Below are 11703 nucleotides of genomic sequence, written 5' to 3' on the forward strand. Positions count from 1 at the left end.
TCGGTTTTGCGTTTTCCCTTTCCTATTTCAGGGTGAGCTCTTCAGTTTGGCTTTTAGCTCATGTTTACGGTTCGATTTTGCATTTCCCTTATTGTTTCAGGGTGAGCTGTTCGTTTCAGGTTTTAGCTCACGTTTGATGGTTCGGTTTTGCATTTTCCCTTTCCTGTTTCAGGGTGAGCTTTTCGGTTCGGCTTTTGGCTCACATTTGATGGTTCGAATTTGGATCTTTCCTTCCTGTTTCAGGTTGAGCTTTTAGGTTTAGGTTTTAGCTCACGGTTAGGGTTCAGTTTTGCATTTTCCCTTTCCCGTTTCAAGGTGAGATTTTCGGTTCGACTTGCAGCCTACGTTTAGGTTCGTTTTTTTTTTTTCCTTCCTATTTCAGGGTGAGCTTTTTAGTTCGGATTTTAGCTCACCTTTGAGGGTTCGGCTATGGATCTTTCCTTTCTGTTTCGGGGTTGGCTTTTCGGTTCGGATTTTAGCTCACGTTTAGGATTCGGTTTTGCCTTTTCCCTTTCCTGTTTCAGGGTGAGCTTTTCGTTTCAGGTTTTAGCTGACGTTTGATGGTTCGATTTTGCATTTTCTCTTTCCTGTTTCAGGGTGAGCTGTTCGGTTCGGCTTTTAGCTCACATTTAGCGTACACTTTTGCATTTTTCCTTTTCCATTTCAGGGTGAGGTTTTCGGTTCGACTTTTAGCTCACGTTTGAGGGTTCGGCTTTGGATCTTTCCTTTCTGTTTCGGGGTTGGCTTTTCGGTTCGGATTTTAGCTCACGTTTAGGTTTCGTTTTTGCATTTTCCCTTTATTGTTTCAGGGTGAGCTTTTTAGTTCAGCTTTTAGCTCACGTTTAGGGTTCGGTTTTGCATTTTCCCTTTCCTGTTTCAGGGTGAGCTTTTTGGTTCGTCTTTTAGCTCACATTTGAGGGTTCAGCTTTGGATCTTTCCTTTCTGTTTCGGGGTTTGCTGTTCGGTTCGGATTTTAGCTCATGTTTAGGATTCGGTTTTGCATTTTCCCTTTCCTGTTTCAGAGTGAGCTTTTCGTTTTGGCTTTTAGCTCACGTTTAGGCTTCGCTTTTACTTTTTTCCTTCCTGTTTCAGGGTGAGCTTTTCAGTTTAGGTTTTATCTCACTTTTAGGATACAGTTTTGCATTTTCCCTTTCCTGTTTCGGGGTGAGCTTTTCGGTTCGACTTTTAGCTCACGTTTAAGTTTTTTATTTGAATTTTCCCTTTCCTGTTTCAGGGTAAGATTTTCGGTTTAGGTTTTAGCTGACCTTTAGGGTTCCGTTTTGCATTTTGCCTTTCCAGTTTCAGGGTGAGCTTTTCGGTTCAGGTTTTAGCTCACGTTTGATGGTTCGGTTTTGCATTTTCTCTTTCCTGTTTCAGGGTGAGCTTTTCGGTTCAGGTTTTAGCTCACGTTTGATGGTTCGAATTTGAATCTGTCCTTCCTGTTTCAGGGTGAGCTTTTCGATTCAGCTTTAGCTCACGTTTAAGATTTGGCTTTGGAACTTACCTTCCTATTTCAGGGTGAGCTTTTCAGCCTTGGTTTTAGCTCACCTTTAGGGTTCACTTTTCCAGTTTTCTTTCCTGTTTCAGGGTGAGCTGTTCAGTTCGGCTTTTAGCTCACATTTAGCGTACACTTTTGCATTTCCCCTTTCCTGTTTCAGGGTGAGGTTTTCGGTTCGACTTTTAGCTCACGTTTGAAGGTTCGCCTTTGGATCTGTCCTTCCTGTTTCAATGTGAGCTTTTCGGTTTGGCTTTTAGCTCATGTTTAAGGTTCGCTTTTGCATTTCCCTTCTTGTTTCAGGGTGAGCTTTTCAGTTTGGCTTTTAGCTCATGTTCACGGTTCGATTTTGCATTTCCCTTATTGTTTCAGGGTGAGCTTTTCGTTTCAGGTTTTAGCTGACATTTGATGGTTCGATTTTGCATTTTCTCTTTCCAGTTTCAGGGTGAGCTTTTCGGTTCAGGTTTTAGCTCATGTTTGATGGTTCGGATTTGGATCTGTCCTTCCTGTTTCAGGGTGAGCTTTTCGATTCAGCTTTAGCTCACGTTTAAGATTTGGCTTTGGAACTTACCTTCCTATTTCAGGATGAGCTTTTCAGCCTTGGTTTTAGCTCACCTTTAGGGTTCACTTTTCCAGTTTTCTTTCCTGTTTCAGGGTGAGCTGTTCAGTTCGGCTTTTAGCTCACATTTAGCGTACACTTTTGCATTTTTCCTTTTCCGTTTCAGGGTGAGGTTTTCGGTTCGACTTTTAGCTCACGTTTGAGGCTTCGGCTTTGGATCTTTCCTTTCTGTTTCGGGGTTGGCTTTTCGGTTCGGATTTTAGCTCATGTTTAGGATTCCGTTTTGCATTTTCCATGTCCCGTTTCAGGGTGAGCTTTTTAGTTCGGCTTTTAGCTCACGTTTAGGGTTCAGTTTTGCATTTTCCCTTTCCTGTTTTAGGGTGAGCCTTTTGCTTTGTCTTTTAGCTCACCTTTGAGGGTTCGACTTTGGATCTTTCTTTTCTATTTCGGGGTTGGCTGTTCGGTTTGGATTTTATCTCACGTTTAGGATTCGGTTTTGCATTTTCCCTTTCCTGTTTCAGGGTGAGCTCTTCAGTTTGGCTTTTAGCTCATGTTTACGGTTCGATTTTGCATTTCCCTTATTGTTTCAGGGTGAGCTTTTCGTTTCAGGTTTTAGCTCACGTTTGATGGTTCGCTTTTGCATTTTCCCTTTCCTGTTTCAGGGTGAGCTTTTCGGTTCGGCTTTTCGCTCACATTTAAGATTTGGCTTTGGTACTTACCTTCCTATTTCAGGATGAACCTTTCAGCTTAGGTTTTAGCTCACGGTTAGGGTTCAGTTTTGCATTTTCCCTTTCCTGTTTCAGGGTGAGATTTTCGGTTCGGCTTGCAGCCCACGTTTAGGTTCGTTTTTGTTTTTTCCTTCCTGTTTCAGGGTGAGCTTTTTAGTTTGGATTTCAGCTCACGTTTGAGGGTTCGGCTTTGGATCTTTCCTTTCTGTTTTGGGGTTGGCTGTTCGGTTCGGATTTTAGCTCACGTTTAGGGTTCGGTTTTGCGTTTTCCCTTTCCTATTTCAGGGTGAGCTCTTCAGTTTGGCTTTTAGCTCATGTTTACGGTTCGATTTTGCATTTTCCCTTTCCTGTTTCAGGGTGAGCTTTTTGGTTCGGCTTTTGGCTCACATTTGATGGTTCGAATTTGGATCTTTCCTTCCTGTTTCAGGTTGAGCTTTTAGGTTTAGGTTTTAGCTCACGGTTAGGGTTCAGTTTTGCATTTTCCCTTTCCCGTTTCAAGGTGAGATTTTCGGTTCGACTTGCAGCCTACGTTTAGGTTCGTTTTTGTTTTTTCCTTCCTATTTCAGGGTGAGCTTTTTAGTTCGGATTTTAGCTCACCTTTGAGGGTTCGGCTATGGATCTTTCCTTTCTGTTTCGGGGTTGGCTTTTCGGTTCGGATTTTAGCTCACGTTTAGGATTCGGTTTTGCCTTTTCCCTTTCCTGTTTCAGGGTGAGCTTTTCGTTTCAGGTTTTAGCTGACGTTTGATGGTTCGATTTTGCATTTTCTCTTTCCTGTTTCAGGGTGAGCTGTTCAGTTCGGCTTTTAGCTCACATTTAGCGTACACTTTTGCATTTTTCCTTTTCCATTTCAGGGTGAGGTTTTCGGTTCGACTTTTAGCTCACGTTTGAGGGTTCGGCTTTGGATCTTTCCTTTCTGTTTCGGGGTTGGCTTTTCGGTTCGGATTTTAGCTCACGTTTAGGTTTCGTTTTTGCATTTTCCCTTTATTGTTTCAGGGTGAGCTTTTTAGTTCAGCTTTTAGCTCACGTTTAGGGTTCGGTTTTGCATTTTCCCTTTCCTGTTTCAGGGTGAGCTTTTTGGTTCGTCTTTTAGCTCACATTTGAGGGTTCAGCTTTGGATCTTTCCTTTCTGTTTCGGGGTTTGCTGTTCGGTTCGGATTTTAGCTCATGTTTAGGATTCGGTTTTGCATTTTCCCTTTCCTGTTTCAGAGTGAGCTTTTCGTTTTGGCTTTTAGCTCACGTTTAGGCTTCGCTTTTACTTTTTTCCTTCCTGTTTCAGGGTGAGCTTTTCAGTTTAGGTTTTATCTCACGTTTAGGATACAGTTTTGCATTTTCCCTTTCCTGTTTCGGGGTGAGCTTTTCGGTTCGACTTTTAGCTCACGTTTCAGTTTTTTATTTGAATTTTCCCTTTCCTGTTTCAGGGTAAGATTTTCGGTTTAGGTTTTAGCTGACCTTTAGGGTTCCGTTTTGCATTTTGCCTTTCCAGTTTCAGGGTGAGCTTTTCGGTTCAGGTTTTAGCTCACGTTTGATGGTTCGGTTTTGCATTTTCTCTTTCCTGTTTCAGGGTGAGCTTTTCGGTTCAGGTTTTAGCTCACGTTTGATGGTTCGAATTTGAATCTGTCCTTCCTGTTTCAGGGTGAGCTTTTCGATTCAGCTTTAGCTCACGTTTAAGATTTGGCTTTGGAACTTACCTTCCTATTTCAGGGTGAGCTTTTCAGCCTTGGTTTTAGCTCACCTTTAGGGTTCACTTTTCCAGTTTTCTTTCCTGTTTCAGGGTGAGCTGTTCAGTTCGGCTTTTAGCTCACATTGAGCGTACACTTTTGCATTTCCCCTTTCCTGTTTCAGGGTGAGGTTTTCGGTTCGACTTTTAGCTCACGTTTGAAGGTTCGCCTTTGGATCTGTCCTTCCTGTTTCAATGTGAGCTTTTCGGTTTGGCTTTTAGCTCATGTTTAAGGTTCGCTTTTGCATTTCCCTTCTTGTTTCAGGGTGAGCTTTTCAGTTTGGCTTTTAGCTCATGTTCACGGTTCGATTTTGCATTTCCCTTATTGTTTCAGGGTGAGCTTTTCGTTTCAGGTTTTAGCTGACATTTGATGGTTCGATTTTGCATTTTCTCTTTCCAGTTTCAGGGTGAGCTTTTCGGTTCAGGTTTTAGCTCATGTTTGATGGTTCGGATTTGGATCTGTCCTTCCTGTTTCAGGGTGAGCTTTTCGATTCAGCTTTAGCTCACGTTTAAGATTTGGCTTTGGAACTTACCTTCCTATTTCAGGATGAGCTTTTCAGCCTTGGTTTTAGCTCACCTTTAGGGTTCACTTTTCCAGTTTTCTTTCCTGTTTCAGGGTGAGCTGTTCAGTTCGGCTTTTAGCTCACATTTAGCGTACACTTTTGCATTTTTCCTTTTCCGTTTCAGGGTGAGGTTTTCGGTTCGACTTTTAGCTCACGTTTGAGGCTTCGGCTTTGGATCTTTCCTTTCTGTTTCGGGGTTGGCTTTTCGGTTCGGATTTTAGCTCATGTTTAGGATTCCGTTTTGCATTTTCCATGTCCCGTTTCAGGGTGAGCTTTTTAGTTCGGCTTTTAGCTCACGTTTAGGGTTCAGTTTTGCATTTTCCCTTTCCTGTTTTAGGGTGAGCCTTTTGGTTTGTCTTTTAGCTCACCTTTGAGGGTTCGACTTTGGATCTTTCTTTTCTGTTTCGGGGTTGGCTGTTCGGTTTGGATTTTATCTCACGTTTAGGATTCGGTTTTGCATTTTGCCTTTCCTGTTTCAGGGTGAGCTCTTCAGTTTGGCTTTTAGCTCATGTTTACGGTTCGATTTTGCATTTCCCTTATTGTTTCAGGGTGAGCTTTTCGTTTCAGGTTTTAGCTCACGTTTGATGGTTCGCTTTTGCATTTTCCCTTTCCTGTTTCAGGGTGAGCTTTTCGGTTCGGCTTTTCGCTCACATTTAAGATTTGGCTTTGGTACTTACCTTCCTATTTCAGGATGAACCTTTCAGCTTAGGTTTTAGCTCACGGTTAGGGTTCAGTTTTGCATTTTCCCTTTCCTGTTTCAGGGTGAGATTTTCGGTTCGGCTTGCAGCCCACGTTTAGGTTCGTTTTTGTTTTTTCCTTCCTGTTTCAGGGTGAGCTTTTTAGTTTGGATTTCAGCTCACGTTTGAGGGTTCGGCTTTGGATCTTTCCTTTCTGTTTTGGGGTTGGCTGTTCGGTTCGGATTTTAGCTCACGTTTAGGGTTCGGTTTTGCGTTTTCCCTTTCCTATTTCAGGGTGAGCTCTTCAGTTTGGCTTTTAGCTCATGTTTACGGTTCGATTTTGCATTTCCCTTATTGTTTCAGGGTGAGCTGTTCGTTTCAGGTTTTAGCTCACGTTTGATGGTTCGGTTTTGCATTTTCCCTTTCCTGTTTCAGGGTGAGCTTTTCGGTTCGGCTTTTGGCTCACATTTGATGGTTCGAATTTGGATCTTTCCTTCCTGTTTCAGGTTGAGCTTTTAGGTTTAGGTTTTAGCTCACGGTTAGGGTTCAGTTTTGCATTTTCCCTTTCCCGTTTCAAGGTGAGATTTTCGGTTCGACTTGCAGCCTACGTTTAGGTTCGTTTTTTTTTTTTCCTTCCTATTTCAGGGTGAGCTTTTTAGTTCGGATTTTAGCTCACCTTTGAGGGTTCGGCTATGGATCTTTCCTTTCTGTTTCGGGGTTGGCTTTTCGGTTCGGATTTTAGCTCACGTTTAGGATTCGGTTTTGCCTTTTCCCTTTCCTGTTTCAGGGTGAGCTTTTCGTTTCAGGTTTTAGCTGACGTTTGATGGTTCGATTTTGCATTTTCTCTTTCCTGTTTCAGGGTGAGCTGTTCAGTTCGGCTTTTAGCTCACATTTAGCGTACACTTTTGCATTTTTCCTTTTCCATTTCAGGGTGAGGTTTTCGGTTCGACTTTTAGCTCACGTTTGAGGGTTCGGCTTTGGATCTTTCCTTTCTGTTTCGGGGTTGGCTTTTCGGTTCGGATTTTAGCTCACGTTTAGGTTTCGTTTTTGCATTTTCCCTTTATTGTTTCAGGGTGAGCTTTTTAGTTCAGCTTTTAGCTCACGTTTAGGGTTCGGTTTTGCATTTTCCCTTTCCTGTTTCAGGGTGAGCTTTTTGGTTCGTCTTTTAGCTCACATTTGAGGGTTCAGCTTTGGATCTTTCCTTTCTGTTTCGGGGTTTGCTGTTCGGTTCGGATTTTAGCTCATGTTTAGGATTCGGTTTTGCATTTTCCCTTTCCTGTTTCAGAGTGAGCTTTTCGTTTTGGCTTTTAGCTCACGTTTAGGCTTCGCTTTTACTTTTTTCCTTCCTGTTTCAGGGTGAGCTTTTCAGTTTAGGTTTTATCTCACGTTTAGGATACAGTTTTGCATTTTCCCTTTCCTGTTTCGGGGTGAGCTTTTCGGTTCGACTTTTAGCTCACGTTTAAGTTTTTTATTTGAATTTTCCCTTTCCTATTTCAGGGTAAGATTTTCGGTTTAGGTTTTAGCTGACCTTTAGGGTTCCGTTTTGCATTTTGCCTTTCCAGTTTCAGGGTGAGCTTTTCGGTTCAGGTTTTAGCTCACGTTTGATGGTTCGGTTTTGCATTTTCTCTTTCCTGTTTCAGGGTGAGCTTTTCGGTTCAGGTTTTAGCTCACGTTTGATGGTTCGAATTTGAATCTGTCCTTCCTGTTTCAGGGTGAGCTTTTCGATTCAGCTTTAGCTCACGTTTAAGATTTGGCTTTGGAACTTACCTTCCTATTTCAGGGTGAGCTTTTCAGCCTTGGTTTTAGCTCACCTTTAGGGTTCACTTTTCCAGTTTTCTTTCCTGTTTCAGGGTGAGCTGTTCAGTTCGGCTTTTAGCTCACATTTAGCGTACACTTTTGCATTTCCCCTTTCCTGTTTCAGGGTGAGGTTTTCGGTTCGACTTTTAGCTCACGTTTGAAGGTTCGCCTTTGGATCTGTCCTTCCTGTTTCAATGTGAGCTTTTCGGTTTGGCTTTTAGCTCATGTTTAAGGTTCGCTTTTGCATTTCCCTTCTTGTTTCAGGGTGAGCTTTTCAGTTTGGCTTTTAGCTCATGTTCACGGTTCGATTTTGCATTTCCCTTATTGTTTCAGGGTGAGCTTTTCGTTTCAGGTTTTAGCTGACATTTGATGGTTCGATTTTGCATTTTCTCTTTCCAGTTTCAGGGTGAGCTTTTCGGTTCAGGTTTTAGCTCATGTTTGATGGTTCGGATTTGGATCTGTCCTTCCTGTTTCAGGGTGAGCTTTTCGATTCAGCTTTAGCTCACGTTTAAGATTTGGCTTTGGAACTTACCTTCCTATTTCAGGATGAGCTTTTCAGCCTTGGTTTTAGCTCACCTTTAGGGTTCACTTTTCCAGTTTTCTTTCCTGTTTCAGGGTGAGCTGTTCAGTTCGGCTTTTAGCTCACATTTAGCGTACACTTTTGCATTTTTCCTTTTCCGTTTCAGGGTGAGGTTTTCGGTTCGACTTTTAGCTCACGTTTGAGGCTTCGGCTTTGGATCTTTCCTTTCTGTTTCGGGGTTGGCTTTTCGGTTCGGATTTTAGCTCATGTTTAGGATTCCGTTTTGCATTTTCCATGTCCCGTTTCAGGGTGAGCTTTTTAGTTCGGCTTTTAGCTCACGTTTAGGGTTCAGTTTTGCATTTTCCCTTTCCTGTTTTAGGGTGAGCCTTTTGCTTTGTCTTTTAGCTCACCTTTGAGGGTTCGACTTTGGATCTTTCTTTTCTATTTCGGGGTTGGCTGTTCGGTTTGGATTTTATCTCACGTTTAGGATTCGGTTTTGCATTTTCCCTTTCCTGTTTCAGGGTGAGCTCTTCAGTTTGGCTTTTAGCTCATGTTTACGGTTCGATTTTGCATTTCCCTTATTGTTTCAGGGTGAGCTTTTCGTTTCAGGTTTTAGCTCACGTTTGATGGTTCGCTTTTGCATTTTCCCTTTCCTGTTTCAGGGTGAGCTTTTCGGTTCGGCTTTTCGCTCACATTTAAGATTTGGCTTTGGTACTTACCTTCCTATTTCAGGATGAACCTTTCAGCTTAGGTTTTAGCTCACGGTTAGGGTTCAGTTTTGCATTTTCCCTTTCCTGTTTCAGGGTGAGATTTTCGGTTCGGCTTGCAGCCCACGTTTAGGTTCGTTTTTGTTTTTTCCTTCCTGTTTCAGGGTGAGCTTTTTAGTTTGGATTTCAGCTCACGTTTGAGGGTTCGGCTTTGGATCTTTCCTTTCTGTTTTGGGGTTGGCTGTTCGGTTCGGATTTTAGCTCACGTTTAGGGTTCGGTTTTGCGTTTTCCCTTTCCTATTTCAGGGTGAGCTCTTCAGTTTGGCTTTTAGCTCATGTTTACGGTTCGATTTTGCATTTTCCCTTTCCTGTTTCAGGGTGAGCTTTTCGGTTCGGCTTTTGGCTCACATTTGATGGTTCGAATTTGGATCTTTCCTTCCTGTTTCAGGTTGAGCTTTTAGGTTTAGGTTTTAGCTCACGGTTAGGGTTCAGTTTTGCATTTTCCCTTTCCCGTTTCAAGGTGAGATTTTCGGTTCGACTTGCAGCCTACGTTTAGGTTCGTTTTTGTTTTTTCCTTCCTATTTCAGGGTGAGCTTTTTAGTTCGGATTTTAGCTCACCTTTGAGGGTTCGGCTATGGATCTTTCCTTTCTGTTTCGGGGTTGGCTTTTCGGTTCGGATTTTAGCTCACGTTTAGGATTCGGTTTTGCCTTTTCCCTTTCCTGTTTCAGGGTGAGCTTTTCGTTTCAGGTTTTAGCTGACGTTTGATGGTTCGATTTTGCATTTTCTCTTTCCTGTTTCAGGGTGAGCTGTTCAGTTCGGCTTTTAGCTCACATTTAGCGTACACTTTTGCATTTTTCCTTTTCCATTTCAGGGTGAGGTTTTCGGTTCGACTTTTAGCTCACGTTTGAGGGTTCGGCTTTGGATCTTTCCTTTCTGTTTCGGGGTTGGCTTTTCGGTTCGGATTTTAGCTCACGTTTAGGTTTCGTTTTTGCATTTTCCCTTTATTGTTTCAGGGTGAGCTTTTTAGTTCAGCTTTTAGCTCACGTTTAGGGTTCGGTTTTGCATTTTCCCTTTCCTGTTTCAGGGTGAGCTTTTTGGTTCGTCTTTTAGCTCACATTTGAGGGTTCAGCTTTGGATCTTTCCTTTCTGTTTCGGGGTTTGCTGTTCGGTTCGGATTTTAGCTCATGTTTAGGATTCGGTTTTGCATTTTCCCTTTCCTGTTTCAGAGTGAGCTTTTCGTTTTGGCTTTTAGCTCACGTTTAGGCTTCGCTTTTACTTTTTTCCTTCCTGTTTCAGGGTGAGCTTTTCAGTTTAGGTTTTATCTCACGTTTAGGATACAGTTTTGCATTTTCCCTTTCCTGTTTCGGGGTGAGCTTTTCGGTTCGACTTTTAGCTCACGTTTAAGTTTTTTATTTGAATTTTCCCTTTCCTATTTCAGGGTAAGATTTTCGGTTTAGGTTTTAGCTGACCTTTAGGGTTCCGTTTTGCATTTTGCCTTTCCAGTTTCAGGGTGAGCTTTTCGGTTCAGGTTTTAGCTCACGTTTGATGGTTCGGTTTTGCATTTTCTCTTTCCTGTTTCAGGGTGAGCTTTTCGGTTCAGGTTTTAGCTCACGTTTGATGGTTCGAATTTGAATCTGTCCTTCCTGTTTCAGGGTGAGCTTTTCGATTCAGCTTTAGCTCACGTTTAAGATTTGGCTTTGGAACTTACCTTCCTATTTCAGGGTGAGCTTTTCAGCCTTGGTTTTAGCTCACCTTTAGGGTTCACTTTTCCAGTTTTCTTTCCTGTTTCAGGGTGAGCTGTTCAGTTCGGCTTTTAGCTCACATTTAGCGTACACTTTTGCATTTCCCCTTTCCTGTTTCAGGGTGAGGTTTTCGGTTCGACTTTTAGCTCACGTTTGAAGGTTCGCCTTTGGATCTGTCCTTCCTGTTTCAATGTGAGCTTTTCGGTTTGGCTTTTAGCTCATGTTTAAGGTTCGCTTTTGCATTTCCCTTCTTGTTTCAGGGTGAGCTTTTCAGTTTGGCTTTTAGCTCATGTTCACGGTTCGATTTTGCATTTCCCTTATTGTTTCAGGGTGAGCTTTTCGTTTCAGGTTTTAGCTGACATTTGATGGTTCGATTTTGCATTTTCTCTTTCCAGTTTCAGGGTGAGCTTTTCGGTTCAGGTTTTAGCTCATGTTTGATGGTTCGGATTTGGATCTGTCCTTCCTGTTTCAAGGTGAGCTTTTCGATTCAGCTTTAGCTCACGTTTAAGATTTGGCTTTGGAACTTACCTTCCTATTTCAGGATGAGCTTTTCAGCCTTGGTTTTAGCTCACCTTTAGGGTTCACTTTTCCAGTTTTCTTTCCTGTTTCAGGGTGAGCTGTTCAGTTCGGCTTTTAGCTCACATTTAGCGTACACTTTTGCATTTTTCCTTTTCCGTTTCAGGGTGAGGTTTTCGGTTCGACTTTTAGCTCACGTTTGAGGCTTCGGCTTTGGATCTTTCCTTTCTGTTTCGGGGTTGGCTTTTCGGTTCGGATTTTAGCTCATGTTTAGGATTCCGTTTTGCATTTTCCATGTCCCGTTTCAGGGTGAGCTTTTTAGTTCGGCTTTTAGCTCGCGTTTAGGGTTCAGTTTTGCATTTTCCCTTTCCTGTTTTAGGGTGAGCCTTTTGGTTTGTCTTTTAGCTCACCTTTGAGGGTTCGACTTTGGATCTTTCTTTTCTGTTTCGGGGTTGGCTGTTCGGTTTGGATTTTATCTCACGTTTAGGATTCGGTTTTGCATTTTCCCTTTCCTGTTTCAGGGTGAGCTCTTCAGTTTGGCTTTTAGCTCATGTTTACGGTTCGATTTTGCATTTCCCTTATTGTTTCAGGGTGAGCTTTTCGTTTCAGGTTTTAGCTCACGTTTGATGGTTCGCTTTTGCATTTTCCCTTTCCTGTTTCAGGGTGAGCTTTTCGGTTCGG

The sequence above is a fragment of the Leptosomus discolor genome, chromosome 26, assembly GCF_034619465.1.
Source record: "Leptosomus discolor isolate bLepDis1 chromosome 26, bLepDis1.hap2, whole genome shotgun sequence".
Taxonomy (NCBI): domain Eukaryota; kingdom Metazoa; phylum Chordata; class Aves; order Leptosomiformes; family Leptosomidae; genus Leptosomus; species Leptosomus discolor.